Raw genomic sequence first — 14,584 nt, forward strand, 5'->3', positions numbered from 1 at the left:
AATATATAATAATAGAATTACAATAAATGGTTTATTATAATTGTAGAATTTTGGCAACGCCGGTATAATTGGGGGCATTTTGCTGGCTCTGTTGTGGGCACCAATGAACTTGGAAACCTTAATAAAAATCCTGCGTTTGCCCCTCGAGGGGGCCCAAAATGTCTCTCTGCCCCATATGAAATGTCCAGTATTGTAGATGATGTCATAGTTGTTACAGATTTGGCATTGGGACCCAGGAGCTGTTAATTATGCCCCTGCACTGCCCAGTTATTTGACCAGTCAGTCTGGCTCATTGATGTGACAATGGAAAGTAAAGGGACAGATGTTGTTTACTGCATGACACGGTATCACAGCAGCAGAGGAATGAGCCGAGCCTGAGCTCCGCAAATAATGAAAGGCACTTCGATATGAATCCCACAGTGGTATACATGGAAGCTGTCACATAAGATGAGGGGCAGTGTGCTTAAGGGCTATGTAAACCTATGTAAAAAAAAGGTGCATTTTTTTCCGATAAATGTACATATTTACGATAAAAAAAATATTTGTAACTGACTTTTATTAAAAATTGCGTTTACTTTTCGTTTTCGTTTACTTTTCGTGATGCAGCTTCCATGCATTCACTATACCTAGAAGTGAAAAGCAGCTTCTATGTATAGTGAATGTATAGAAGCTGCACCACGAAAAATAAATGCAATTTTTTCATAAAATTCAATTTCAAAGATATTTTTTAAATCAACATGTCCCCCAAAGGTTTAATAACATAAAACTAGAGGGAAAGGTAAGACAAAGTAGGTTCAATATTCTGGTACTAGGTACAATATAATGCACCGGCCACTATTGGTTCCGACTTGTACTCCAAATGAAGGTGGTCGTATATTTTCATCGCTCTAAATCCCTTTATTCCCTCCACATAGGAATTCCTATAACTACCATCTGTATGCAGTGGACGCCCCCTAGTGGTGGCTGCAGACAGACGGAATGTTATCATTTAGCTTAGGGTTTGGAGCTCTGCAGAAAGAAAAACTAAGCTCTGTTCCCTACTGAGACATACAGTTTGGTTATGAGCCACCGTGATGCTCAGGACCTGATTGCCAATTTGTCCACCGCTGGCATTTTTTTTTTTGCCACAACGGGGGTTGAATTAAAAAAAATGTGAAATTTATATTTTAGACTTTTATTACTAATATTTTTTTGCCTACAAAATCCATTTCTGGCCTTAGCTAAAATGCACCTTAAAATCTGCACCAAGCTGCTCGGCTTGAGGGAATGGCATGTTTTTTTTTTTTATATTGGCAGAAAAACTGAACATTGAATAAAGTCCACTGATGATGCCCACAGCAAACAAATAAAGTCCAGATACTAATTTTCTACTTGGTTTAGATAATCCCCGTAATCATTGACTTTAATTGGCAAAAACACGATTTTATTTTTCACTATTTTAACCATTGTTCCCAGTGTATAGCTCACAGCTGCTCTAACTGGTTTTAACTGGTTGTATTCCTAATTCATAATGACATATTTCTTGTTCTGTCAGCGCCCTCTGCTGTCCATATAAGGAAGTGACTTACGACTCAAGCAAAACAGTATTAGTTAAAAAGTTCCTCACTTATTTTTGGTAGGACTGTTACCTGTAGCTTACAAAATTATCAAGATCATCTAAAATCCACATGTGGCCTAAACTTAATTAAAAGAGTTTTCCAGTCTTGTAAATAATGCATGATAAATCTATTTTGACCTAGTCCTGCTCACAAAGCTGCCTTTTGTTACAGTGTATCCGTGTGGAGTGTAAACTAAGCATTAGCACAGTTTTCTCCACTGCCCTGACCCCTGAATCCAGGCTCATATCGTTTACCTAAAATATAAGGTGGTCAAGACTTTAGTATCTGATGGTAAGCAAGCAGAGATCTTGAAAAAAGTGAGGAATTGAAAACAATGATTAAAGGGGTTGTACGGGATTAAAAAAAAGGGTTAAACTTTTTTTCCCCAGAACACTTATGTCCATTAGCTGTGTCAGGTATCGCAGCTCGGCTCTATTGAAGTGAATAAGGCTAAGCTGCACTACCAGAAATTGCCTACGGACAAGAGTGGCGCTGTTTCTGGGGAAAATAAAAATCTCATCTTTTTTAGAATTACATAGACTGTAAAATGTTGAACACCTATTGACACGGCTATAGTTATTGAATCTGTTCTTTTTACAATAAAAATCTTAAATGCATTTAGATTATGCCGACTATTCAAAATCCATGTGGTTCCAAAACTTTAAACAAAGGACATTTAGTACACTTTCTACGTACTCAGTTATCCCTGTGGTTTGTTTGTTCAGATGTTTTCCATTGGTGTAGCCCTAAATCTGAACCAGATGTTATACGGAGAATAGTTGTTTTTGTTTTATTTTTACGTCATACAAATGTAGTAGGTGCCAAACATAAACCTAGAACCAGAGGCTTAGCAATAGGGGGTGCAGAGGTAGCAGTTGCACATGAGGCCTAGTTCCTGAAGGGGGCCCAATGGTAGGTGGGGGGGCCCTGTTAGAACTTCCCAAAACTATGATCACTAAAGTTTATCTGTTTCGGCTCATGCACATGGCACTGCCAGCTTTAAGGGGGTATTTAACTTGTACGGTTAGGGGACATGTGGTTGGCACTGTTAGGCCTGGTTTACACGAGCGTGTGCGTTTTGTGCACGCAAAAAATGCAGCGTTTTGCGTGCGCAAAAGGCACTTAACAGCTGCGTGTGTCATCAGTGGATGATGCGCGGCTGCGAGATTTTCGCGCAGCCGCCATCATTATGACACTTCGTTTGAATGTTTGTAAACAGAAAAGCACGTGGTGCTTTTCTGTTTACATTCAGAGTTTGACAGCTGTTGCACGAATCACGCAGTTCGCACGGAAGTGCTTCCGTGCGGCATGCGTCGTTTTCATGCACCCATTGACTTCAATGGGTGCGTGATGCGCGAACAGCGCACAAAGATAGGACATGTCGTGAGTTTTTTTCAGCGCACTCACGCTGAGCAAAACTCACGGACTGTCTGCATGCCCCCATAGACTAATATAGGTGCGTACGACACGTGTGAAAAGCACGCGCGTCGCACGCACGTATATCACGTTCGTGTAAACGAGGCCTTAGAGGCAATACAGCTGGCACTAATATGAGGGCTCTGTGGCTGGCACTAATATGAGGGCTCTGTGGCTGGCACTTTGGCTTGTTATGACTGGCAAATGTGTGTGGACATGTGTATATGTACGCTTGGGTGTTTGTCCATATCTATGCTCCTGATCCCCCTATGTACACCTTTGAAAAAAAATTTTTTTTAATAGAAATGTGTTTCAAATTATTTTTACTTTTTGTGATAAAGCTGCTTTATATTCTGTATACAGAGCAGCTGTATCTTGCGCTGAAACCTGTATCCGTCTGGTCAGTGGTATTGACGGGTTCAGCGGCAGCGGGTCCTGCATGTCTCTGACACGTAGGATCGAGCTGTTATCAATCACATCTAGTTCTTAAGGCCGGATTCACACGAGCGTGTGCATCTTGCAGTTCCGTGTGTCATCAGTGAATGGTGCGTGGCTGCGTGATTTTCACGGATATACCATCCTTATGACACGCGGTTTTGCAGTTTAGAAAAAGAAATGAAGGAAGTGCTTTTATTTTTCCCTTCATTTCTTTATCTACTGTTAAGCGAATCACGTGCGTCACGCGGATGTGCTTCCGTCTGCCATGCGCGATTTTCCCGCATACATTGACTTCGCGAGAACCCAGCATGTCTGTGTGTCAAATTCTGCAGAGACGAGTCGTGACTGGAATAAGTTGTCACAATGGTCTGGGCCCTATGGAGAAAAAAACGGAAAGTGAACGACTCTAATCAGAGAAAACATCACCTGTGAGTCACTAGATATAAATGTATTGTAATCACTTATATCGTCTGCAGAGCTCCTGTGTATAACTGACATCTACCACTATAAGGTCACTAAATGGTGGTAATATTGTTCTTTGTATCGTGGTATTTATTCTGTAACAGCATGGTGGTATTATTCAGTCACTATGTGGTTATGGTGTGGCAGTATTATTCAGTAGCAGTATGGGGGTATTATTCAGTCTATGTGGTTATGGTGTGGTGGTATTATTTAGTCTATGTGGTTATGATGTGGAGGTATTATTCAGTAATAGTATGGGTGTATTATTCAGTCTATGTGGTTATGGTGTGGTGGTATTATTCAGTCACTATGTGGTTATGGTGTGGTGGTATTATTTAGTAAGTGTACCGGGGGGTATTATTCAGTCCCTATGTTGTTATAGTGTGGTGGTATTATTCAGTAACAGTATGGGGGTATTATTCAGTTCCTATGTTGTTATAGTGTGGTGGTATTATTCAGTCACTATGTGGTTATGGTGTGGTGGTATTATTTAGTAAGTGTACCGGGGGGTATTATTCAGTCCCTATGTTGTTATAGTGTGGCGGTATTATTCAGTAACAGTATGGGGGTATTATTCAGTTCCTATGTTGTTATAGTGTGGTGGTATTATTCAGTCACTATGTGGTTATGGTGTTGTGGTATTATTCAGTATCAGTATGGGGGTATTAGTCAGTCACTATGTGGTTATGGTGTGGGTTCCATTGATGGCTTCTGTCAGTCGACTGCGCTATTGTTTACGCCAAAAAAACAGAAACCTTACGGAATGGAGACAAACGGAAACCAGTTGCAATGGAAACATTACCATTGAAATCTATGGTAATGCAAACAGAAGCTATGGATTCCGTTTGGTTTTCGTTCATGGGTTCCCCTGACGGAAAGGTCTGACAGAAGCCATCAATGGAACCCCAGACGCAGATGTGAACAGGCCCTAATTCAGCATTCGGGGCCCCACTTTTAACCTTGCCCAGGGCCACCCTTTGTCTAAAACCGGCCCTGCAAATATGTGTATATTATTTCATGTTTTAGGACTTCTTTTTTTTATAAAGTTTATGTATTGTAACAAAATGTGCGTTTCTGTGTGTTTTTGTAACGGACTCTTTTATTTAACCGGTTCAGGACCGGGCTATTTTGAGCCTTCAGGACCAGAAACGGTTTAGCCATTTTTAGCACACGTTAGTTAAACGGCTGTAACTTTTTTATTTGTAGTGCCAGCGACGTGATTATTGCAGTGTTTTTTTTATGTACAATGCAGGTTTCTTTTTTTTATCTTTTGTATACACATCCTTTTGGCTATTTTAGAATTTCTAGGCTTAAAATGTGAAAATATTAGTAAAAAAAATATGCTTTTTTACTTTTCAGCTATTTTTTTCTGGTAATACTATGGTTTTAGCCTAAAATAGACCTTTTATTTGTGATCGTCATTGTCTACCGTAAATTTTGATATATTACATGTCTATTTTAGGGTAATTGGGTCAGTGCTAGCGTTACAACAATGATTGGTGACATTCCCCCATGTTTATTTTGGGCCGGTATTTTATGTGTATTATTAGTTTTTTTGCACTTTATTTTACTTTACTTTTTTATTATTATGGTCTGTCCCTCAAAGGTCAGAAAAGACCTTTTGGGGACTTTATTTAATTTTTATTTTGATTGTACACCTTATTTTTCCACTGTAACTGAGGCTGCGCAGCAGCCCCAGTTCCAGGGGAAATCAGCCCTCTTAGCCTAGATTCACATGAACGTGTCCATTTAGCGCACGCAAAACAGGTTTTACTTGCGTTGCAGTTTTACGCGTGTATGTCATCTGTAATGTCACGCGTTTTTTATGTCAGCAATAAAAACTGAAGGAGGTGTTTCAAGTTCCATAGGGTGGGCTAATAGACTGTAAAGAAAAAGTTAAATTAAGTTTGTAGTAGTATAAAAAATGTAAAAAAATATTAAAAGTTAAAAAAAAAACCTTTTCCCATTTACCTCTAAAGTAATGTAAAAAAAAAAAAAATTAACAAAATTGGTATCGCTGCTTCCATAAAATTCTGAACTATTACAATATAGCGTTATTTAACGTACACAGTGAACGCCGTAAAAAAATAAAAAGTTTAAAACGGCAAAATTGCTGTTTTTTTTGTCAATTTAGCTCTTAAAAAAAATATAATAAAATGCGACAAAAAAGTTGTATGTACAAAAAAATTTTTACCAATAAAAAACACACCTTGTGCCGCAAAAAATAAGCCGCCAGACTGATTAGTCTATGAAAAAATAAAAACTTTCTGGCTCTCAGAATGTGGTGACACAAAACTATTTATTTTTTAACTAAAAGTTTTTGTTCTTTAAAAGTAGTAAAATATAAAAAACCTATATAAATTTGGTTTTACCATAATCGTATTGAGCCACAGAATAAAGTTAAGTTGTCGTTTTTAGACGGTGAAAGCTGTAAAAACGAAACCCAAAAAACAATGGAAGAATCGCAGTTTTTTCCAATTTCAGTCCGCAAATATTTTTTTTTTTCAGTTTCCCTGTACAATATATGGTACTTTAAATGCTACCAATAGAAACTACAACTCCTCCCGCAAAAAATAAGCTCCCACATCGCTCTATTGACATAAATAAAAAAATGGCTCAGTCCTGAAAGCGTTAAGGACCCTGACCGCATGCCGTATATATACAGCCGGCGGTCGGATTCCGGTTAACATTACTTTTTTTTAAATTCCATAGGGGGATTTTAAATTTAGATTTTTATTTTTTAACTTGAATGTACTATGTGAATGTTTTGTATCTGTTTATGTAACAATGAAATTACTGTTTTTGTAGCTTTAACATTTAATTATCTAATTACAAATTGTTGAACCCTGAATATATATATGTGCACTGTTCACTTATTGTATTGCTTGAGAAAGGCCCCATTGAGTAGGGCTGAAACGTCGCATGTGGTGGTGAATAAATTGATCTAATTCTCACTAAAAAGGAAGTGCTGCCTCGTATTTTTTGGAATATTGTTGTGTATCTTGGGACACAGGTCACGTGTCTGAACGAGGATTTCTTTTGCACCCTCTTACCATTTGGATAACAGTGCTGCTTTTTTACCAATTTTTATATCTCTATATGCCAGTACATTAGCCTTTTTTACTGATAGTACACAAGCAGTTGTTAGGGCATACCTAAGTATGTCCTAACAACAGAAAATATGGTCAGACAGCCCTTCAATGGACCCTGGACAGTCTGTCCATATAAGGTATGTCCTTACATCGCGTCACAGGGATTCCCTGTGACACAATCATAAGGCGGGCCCCCGCACTCTTTCCCATTGAATGCCTCCATCAGCTTTGATTGCGGCATTCAAAGGTTAATGACGGAGATCAGAGGTTTCTCTGATCTTCGCCATTAGAGCACGACTGTGTATTTCAGCCGTTGACCCACTCCTGATCGCACAAGCGCACTTGCTGTGCCAGTGCAAAAAGCATGACAAATATGCTCATCATGATACGGCAACGTCCTACCGCTCCTGATGGGTATACTCGTCATGTGTCGTCAACCAGTTAAAGAGTTTCCAGACTGTTGCTACATGTTCAGCTAATAAAATGATCTTCTGATATGTCACAGATACATGTGGGAAGATCACCTCTGAATTCCCCAATAAAAAATAGAGAGCTCAAACCCCTTTGGCACTTCTCAGAGATTTCTGTTGCTGGAAATCTAAGGCTTCATGTACATGGCCATCCCCGGGCCATCCTCAATCACGAACCGTGCACATACAAGATGTGCATTGACTCTAAGTAGCCCGGACTGCAAATGCAGCCCGTAAAATGACTTGTCCTATTTTTTTTGCTGTCCGGCCTCCCGGACAATGCACAGACCGTGGAAACCATGGTCATCTCTATTAGCCCATAGAATAGAATGTGTCCTATACTATCCGGATAGTATGCGGACCCTAATGCACGGTCGTGTAAATGAGGCCTAACCCAACAATCTAAGCAAAGTTTGCTTAGAATATTTTCAGGTTTCCAGTAAGAGAAAACTCTGAGCAGTGCCAAATGGTTTTAAAATCCCCATAGATGGTTTTCATTTTAGAAATCAATGGTGGTCCAAGATCACAGATTTTGGCAATGTCAATTTTTGACGTGTAGCTATAACATCTTTTTATTGGATTTCCCCTTCAACCCCTTCCTGGCGCAGTCATTTTTATTTTTTTATTTTATTTCTCCCCAAATTCTAAAAGCAATAACTAGTTTTATTGTTGTTTTTTTCTTTGCGGGACGAGTTGTAGTTTTTAATGGCGCAATTTATTATACCAACAAAAAAAAACCAGCAATTTCTCTATAGTTGTTTTTGCTTTTACGTAGTTCATCGTGCGGTAAAAACTACATGTTAGATTTATTTTGCGGGTTGATACAATTGCATTGATACCAAATTGCTATCATTTTTTATTACCACTTTTACCACTTTCTGTCCTTTTTTCTGTTGATGCTGCTATATGAGGGCATGTTTTTTGAGGAATGAGCTGTCGTTTTTAATGGTACCATGTTGGGGTGCGTATGACTTTTTGATTACTTTTTATTCCATTTTTATGTAGAGATGAGGTGATAAAAAAGAGCAATTCTGGCGTATTTTACTTACTTTTATTTTTTACAGCATTCACTTAGCAGGATAAATGTTATAGACCTTATTCACACGAATGTGTTATACAAACAACGGCCGTCACACGGACCTATATAATTAAATGTGGCCGCTCACACGGCTGTTGTTTCAATGGACCGTGTGAAAGGTCCGTGAGAAAATAGGACATGTCCTATTTTTTCACGCTTCACGCATCCCTCCATAGACTCTAGTCTATGGGGGATGCGTGATATCGCGTCCTGCAGAGCACGGATGCACCTCGGACGTGAAAAACTGACGTTTTTCACATCCGAGATGCGCAAAGCTCGTGTGAATCCGGCCTTATTGTAATAGTTCAGAGTTTTATGGATACTGTGATACCGATGATTTTTATTTTTTACATTACTTTTTTTTTCTTTCCTATATTAGTAAAAACTTTAACTCATTTTGATCCTATCCCAAAAAGTTAAAGCGTCAGCTTTGGGTGATCTTCCATTCCCATTCTGTCCACCTTCAGCCCCAATCCCTATTATTGTCTGTCTAAAACAATGGCAGGTTCTTCTAGGGAATCCTGAGGACATTATTGTATAAATTTGATATATCATTGTATACTATGGTGAAACACAACTCAATTTCAAGAATAGCATTCGTCCACTAGATTTAGGATACTGGCGTGATGTCTTTCAGTATGTTCAGATGTTCAGACTGTCAAAAATTCGTAAACAGAACAGTGAAATATATTTATAGCCGTGATTCTTGAAATATGTGACATTTTCAACTAGTACATTGTGCTTTAGGCGTACTGAACGTCAACATTTTTCATCAGAAAATACAGATATCACCTCATTCTATGGTTTTTATGGACAAGCTGTATACATTGAGCTCTTTTTGCAGTACATTGCATAGACTAATAGGTAAGTATTGGGGGCTACTTGCAGGGGACTTGATATTCCTATGCTGCAGCATTAAGCTGGCGGTAGACGTTACACTCCTGCTGGCGAGCTGAAACAAGAATCCCCCGGGCTGTCCGATACTCATCTACCCTGCTCCATTAAAATAACATGGACATTTGGACAGTTTAACACGAATGTCTAGTCTTCGTTCACATCTGCGTCGGGGCTCTGTTCATGGGTTCCATCAGACCAGGGGCGTTGCTAGGGTCTTAAAAGGTCAGGGGCACAAACCATGAGACATATATTTACACCCCCCCCCCCCCCCCCCCGAAAAAAGATAGCATTTCTATAAGGCTAAGTCTCCTATAGCTACACTGCTGGATAGAATTGGATGCATTATCTCTGCAGACAGTATAACAAATGATAGGCTTAGATACATTGCCCCAGCAGACAGTATCACACATGATAGGCTTAGATACATGGCCCCAGCAGACAGTATCACTCATGATAGACTCAGATACAGGGCACCAGCAGTAAGTATCCTTGTAATAACATATGTTCACCCCCCCCCCCCCCCCCCCGAAAAAAAATATGTGTATATACACACTACCGTTCAAAAGTTTGGGGTCACCCAGACAATTTTGTGTTTTCCATGAAAACTCACACTTATATTTATCAAATGAGTTGCAAAATGACTAGAAAATATAGTCAAGACATTGACAAGGTTAGAAATAATGATTTTTATTTGAAATAATAATTTTCTCCTTCAGACTTTGCTTTCGTCGCTCCATTTGCAGCAATTACAGCATTGCAGACCTTTGGCATCCTAGCTGTTAATTTGCTGAGGTAATCGGGAGAAATTTCACCCCATGCTTCCAGAAGCCCCTCCCACAAGTTGGATTGGCTTGATGGGCACTTCTTGCGTACCATACGGTCAAGATGCTCCCACAACAGCTCTATGGGGTTGAGATCTGGTGACTGCGCTGGCCACTCCATTACAGATAGAATACCAGCTGCCTGCTTCTTCCCTAAATAGTTCTTGCAAATTTGGAGGTGTGCTTTGGGTCATTGTCCTGTTGTAGGATGAAATTGGCTCCAATCAAGCGCTGTCCACAGGGTATGGCATGGCGTTGCAAAATGGAGTGATAGCCTTCCTTATTCAATATCCCTTTTACCTTGTACAAATCTCCCACTTTACCAGCACCAAAGCAACCCCAGACCATCACATTACCTCCACCATGCTTGACAGATGGCGTCAGGCACTCTTCCAGCATCTTTTCAGTTGTTCTGCGTCTCACAAATGTTCTTCTGTGTGATCCAAACACCTCAAACTTCGATTCGTCTGTCCATAACACTTTTTTCCAATCATCCTCTGTCCAATGTCTGTGTGCTTTTGCCCATATTAATCTTTTCCTTTTATTAGCCAGTCTCAGATATGGCTTTTTCTTTGCCACTCTGCCCTGAAGGCCAGCATCCCGGGCTCGCCTCTTCACTGTAGACGTTGACACTGGCGTTTTGCGGGTACTATTTAATGAAGCTGCCAGTTGAGGACCTGTGAGGCGTTTATTTCTCAAACTAGAGACTCTAATGTACTTGTCTTGTTGCTCAGTTGTGCAGCGGGGCCTCCCACTTCTCTTTCTACTCTGGTTAGAGCTTGTTTGTGCTGTCCTCTGAAGGGAGTAGTACACACCGTTGTAGGAAATGTTCAGTTTCTTGGCAATTTCTCGCATGGAATAGCCTTCATTTCTAAGAACAAGAATAGACTGTCGGGTTTCACATGAAAGCTCTCTTTTTCTAGCCATTTTGAGAGTTTAATCGAACCCACAAATGTAATGCTCCAGTGACCCTAAACTTTTGACCGGTAGTGTGTATATATATATATATATATATATATATATATATATATAGATAGATAGATAGATAGATAGATAGATAGATATCTATATATATATATATATATATATATATATATATATAGATATATATATATATATATATATATATATATATATATATATATATAGATATATATATATATCTATATATATATATATATATATATATTTATATATATATATATATATATATATATATATATATATATATATATCAGTATATATGTATATATATATATGAGACAATATATCTGTAGCACTACAACCCTATAGCTATGGATAGGATTAGATACATTGGCTCAGCAGACAGTATCACGCATTATAGGATTAGATATAGGGCCCAGCTTGCTGACATTGTGGCTCCAGCGCTGGACCCAGGAAAGGTAATTATAAAAATTGCTTTGCTATTTTATATGTTACTAATTTTTTTGGTGTGTTTTTATTTTTGACAGGTTCGGATGTTGGACTACGTCAGATTTGAGGACTACTTCGATGACGGCTTTTTTATTCTCAATAAAATGGTCAATAGAGGTTGTGTTTTTTTTTTTATTTCAATAAAATAATTTTTATATGTCCTTAGTAATGGCCGCTGACTGGTTGACAACGTCCATTACTAAGGCATGGCTTAATATTAGCCGGTTAGCCTGTGCCCACAGCCACTAGAGGTACCGGGAAGAGCTGAGTACGATGCAGTACCCGACCATCTGTAGTTATGGCCGGGCACTGAAGGGGCCACAGGCTGGTACTATTAGGCTGGGAAAGGCCAGAAACAGAGGCGTCTAGTTGCTCGGAAAGACTGGACGACTGCCTCATAAGTGTTTTATGCCTTCGTCTGGATCAACACTGTTGAATTATAGGTTCAATTTAATGGGCGGCTATCTTATTTCAACCTTACCATGTTACAAGAAGAACCTGATCCGACTATTTGTGATTTTCCAGTCCTATAAGGATCACTATTAGATAATGTACATGCAACATTCTAAATCCTATCACAACGTGTGTGGGCACCTTTGGGCAGAAGCCATCCTTGCCCTTCAGAAAGATCTCTTATCTTCACGAGGCTCTCTGTACATGATATATACAGTAGTACAGGTGCTCGCTCTCTGCAGATTTTCATCATTCATGCCCTCAAGCGTCATCTGAACTAGTTTTAACACCAGTCTTTAAACTTTGTTTTTTACAACCGTACAACCATTTAATATATATACATCAAACACATACTTTAACCCAGTGCTGCTCAACAACTACTGCGCCAGTGCCTATAGTTATCCTCTTATTGTCCTTGACCAACCGCATAATTAACAGCAAGTTCTACCACTGGACTATGTAATACTGGTCATAAGAAATGGCATCTTCTTAAAAGAAATGTGAACTTGTAAATTTGCCTTAATAGCCCAGGACCGGCTTTGTGACTAGGCCAGTTGTGACTTACTATACATGGGTTAAATATCTCCGAGGTACAGTACTTACTTATTATACAAGCCAGCATTCCTGTTTTTATCATATGTAGATTTCCACTGATTGCATGCAAACCTGCAGGTGTGTCTGCACGGGGCGCGGTCGCGTCAGGAGAACATTGCTACATTTCTGTGTGTTCTCCGATACATGTAACAGGTAAATAGACCAGAGCAGAATAGTCATTGGCCAGATCTATTACAGTGCGGAGTCACAGCAGGTTCTACAGAGCATCAGACCTTCTGGACATGAGACCTTCTCTGGTAAGACAAAAAGTTTCCTTTAGGTTTTATTATTTGCATTGGACAGATAGCATCTTAAGGGCACGTTCAGACGTGGCAGAGTTTTTCCGCTGCAAATGTTGGTGCAGATTCGGGGCAATTACGCAACGAATCTGCACCAACATTTGCATATTTGACAGGTAATTCAGACGTTGCAGATATCACAGCGGGCTTGCCACCGATTTTTGTTTTTGCATTGCAAAGGCTGAAATACGCAGTGAAATTCCGCTTCTTCTCCGCAACAGACAGTGCATGCTGCAGACTGAAAATTCTGCATCTCAGCCTATGGTCCTCAGCGGAGTTTTCCGCAATGTCTGAACTAACTTGCCTATAAATGTATTGAAACAAATGTAAAAAACGGCCGCTGGAGAATTACACTGCGGACTGTCCACAGCGGAATTCCACAGCAATTCCGCCACATCTGAACCTGCCCTAAAGGTGGCTTCATTAACAGCGTTTTTTTGTGGCAAGAACGTTGTGGCCAGATGTTAGTTTGAAATCAACAGGGAATTATTGAACTTTTTAAAATTTATTTTTATAATTTTTTTTTGGGCTCAGTGGCGATTTTACAAAATCGCAGCAACGCTTGCTTCGGCATTTTTTTTCAGCATTTAGAGGCGTTTTTCTCTCATAGAACTCCATAGTTTTTTTTCCTTAAAAAAAAAAAAGCATTGATGTGTATGGTGTTTTTATAGCATTTTTGTGTTTGTTTTTTTTAATAAATCATGTATTAAAAAGATAAATCTTTGCATCACATGATCTTTTAATCACATAATTTGCAAAGTAAAAAACATCACCTAAAAGAAAAAAATGCAGGTAGTAAAACACATTATTAGCGAAGAATGCCACAAATAATGCCATAAAAAATGCTTGTACCATTTTAAAAAAAAACTTGAATTTTCCTAGATGTGTTTTTTAGCCAAAAAAAGGCCACACAAAAAGTGTGTGTGAAGGAAACCTCAAGGGGAATGCCGATTTTATAGAACCTCATCCTGGATGCAATATATGTAAACAAAGAACAATATTCCAATAGTCAGTACAAAAAAATTTGGTTTCCAGGACCAAGAACTCTTAATCTTTATTAACATTAAACCAGAAAGCCCTTTTAATTTCCATGGGGAAACATGTTGCTTCAATTTGCATAAAGTTTGGGGATTGTGTTTTTTTTATTTTTTTCCTGTCCTACTCTTGTAAAAATGGACTGAAAAATGGATGAAAACTGATTACTAAAGATGACAACTAGGGCTGTATAACACTTTGGTGGGCTCAGTCCAAGGATTACTACATAAATGTTTCTGAAACGTTTTGTCTATGTCCCTTAACAGTGTGTGCCAGTCACAGATGCTCCATAAATGCACAAGCCTCAGATGGGCTCATTGGACGTTCTGCCTCACATGTCCTCCACTTCAGATGTCCTCAGAGTGCCAGCCAGCCAAGCCTTCTTTTATTCTGCAAAACCATCAATTTCAGATTTTGGCCACTGTCCAAGTCCACTGTTGGATCCTAAAAACATAAATTAAATTTCCAGCAAGGGAAACTAAATCTCGTTTACATAG

Source organism: Rhinoderma darwinii, chromosome 3 (genome assembly GCF_050947455.1).
Source record: "Rhinoderma darwinii isolate aRhiDar2 chromosome 3, aRhiDar2.hap1, whole genome shotgun sequence".
Classification (NCBI taxonomy): Eukaryota; Metazoa; Chordata; class Amphibia; order Anura; family Rhinodermatidae; genus Rhinoderma; species Rhinoderma darwinii.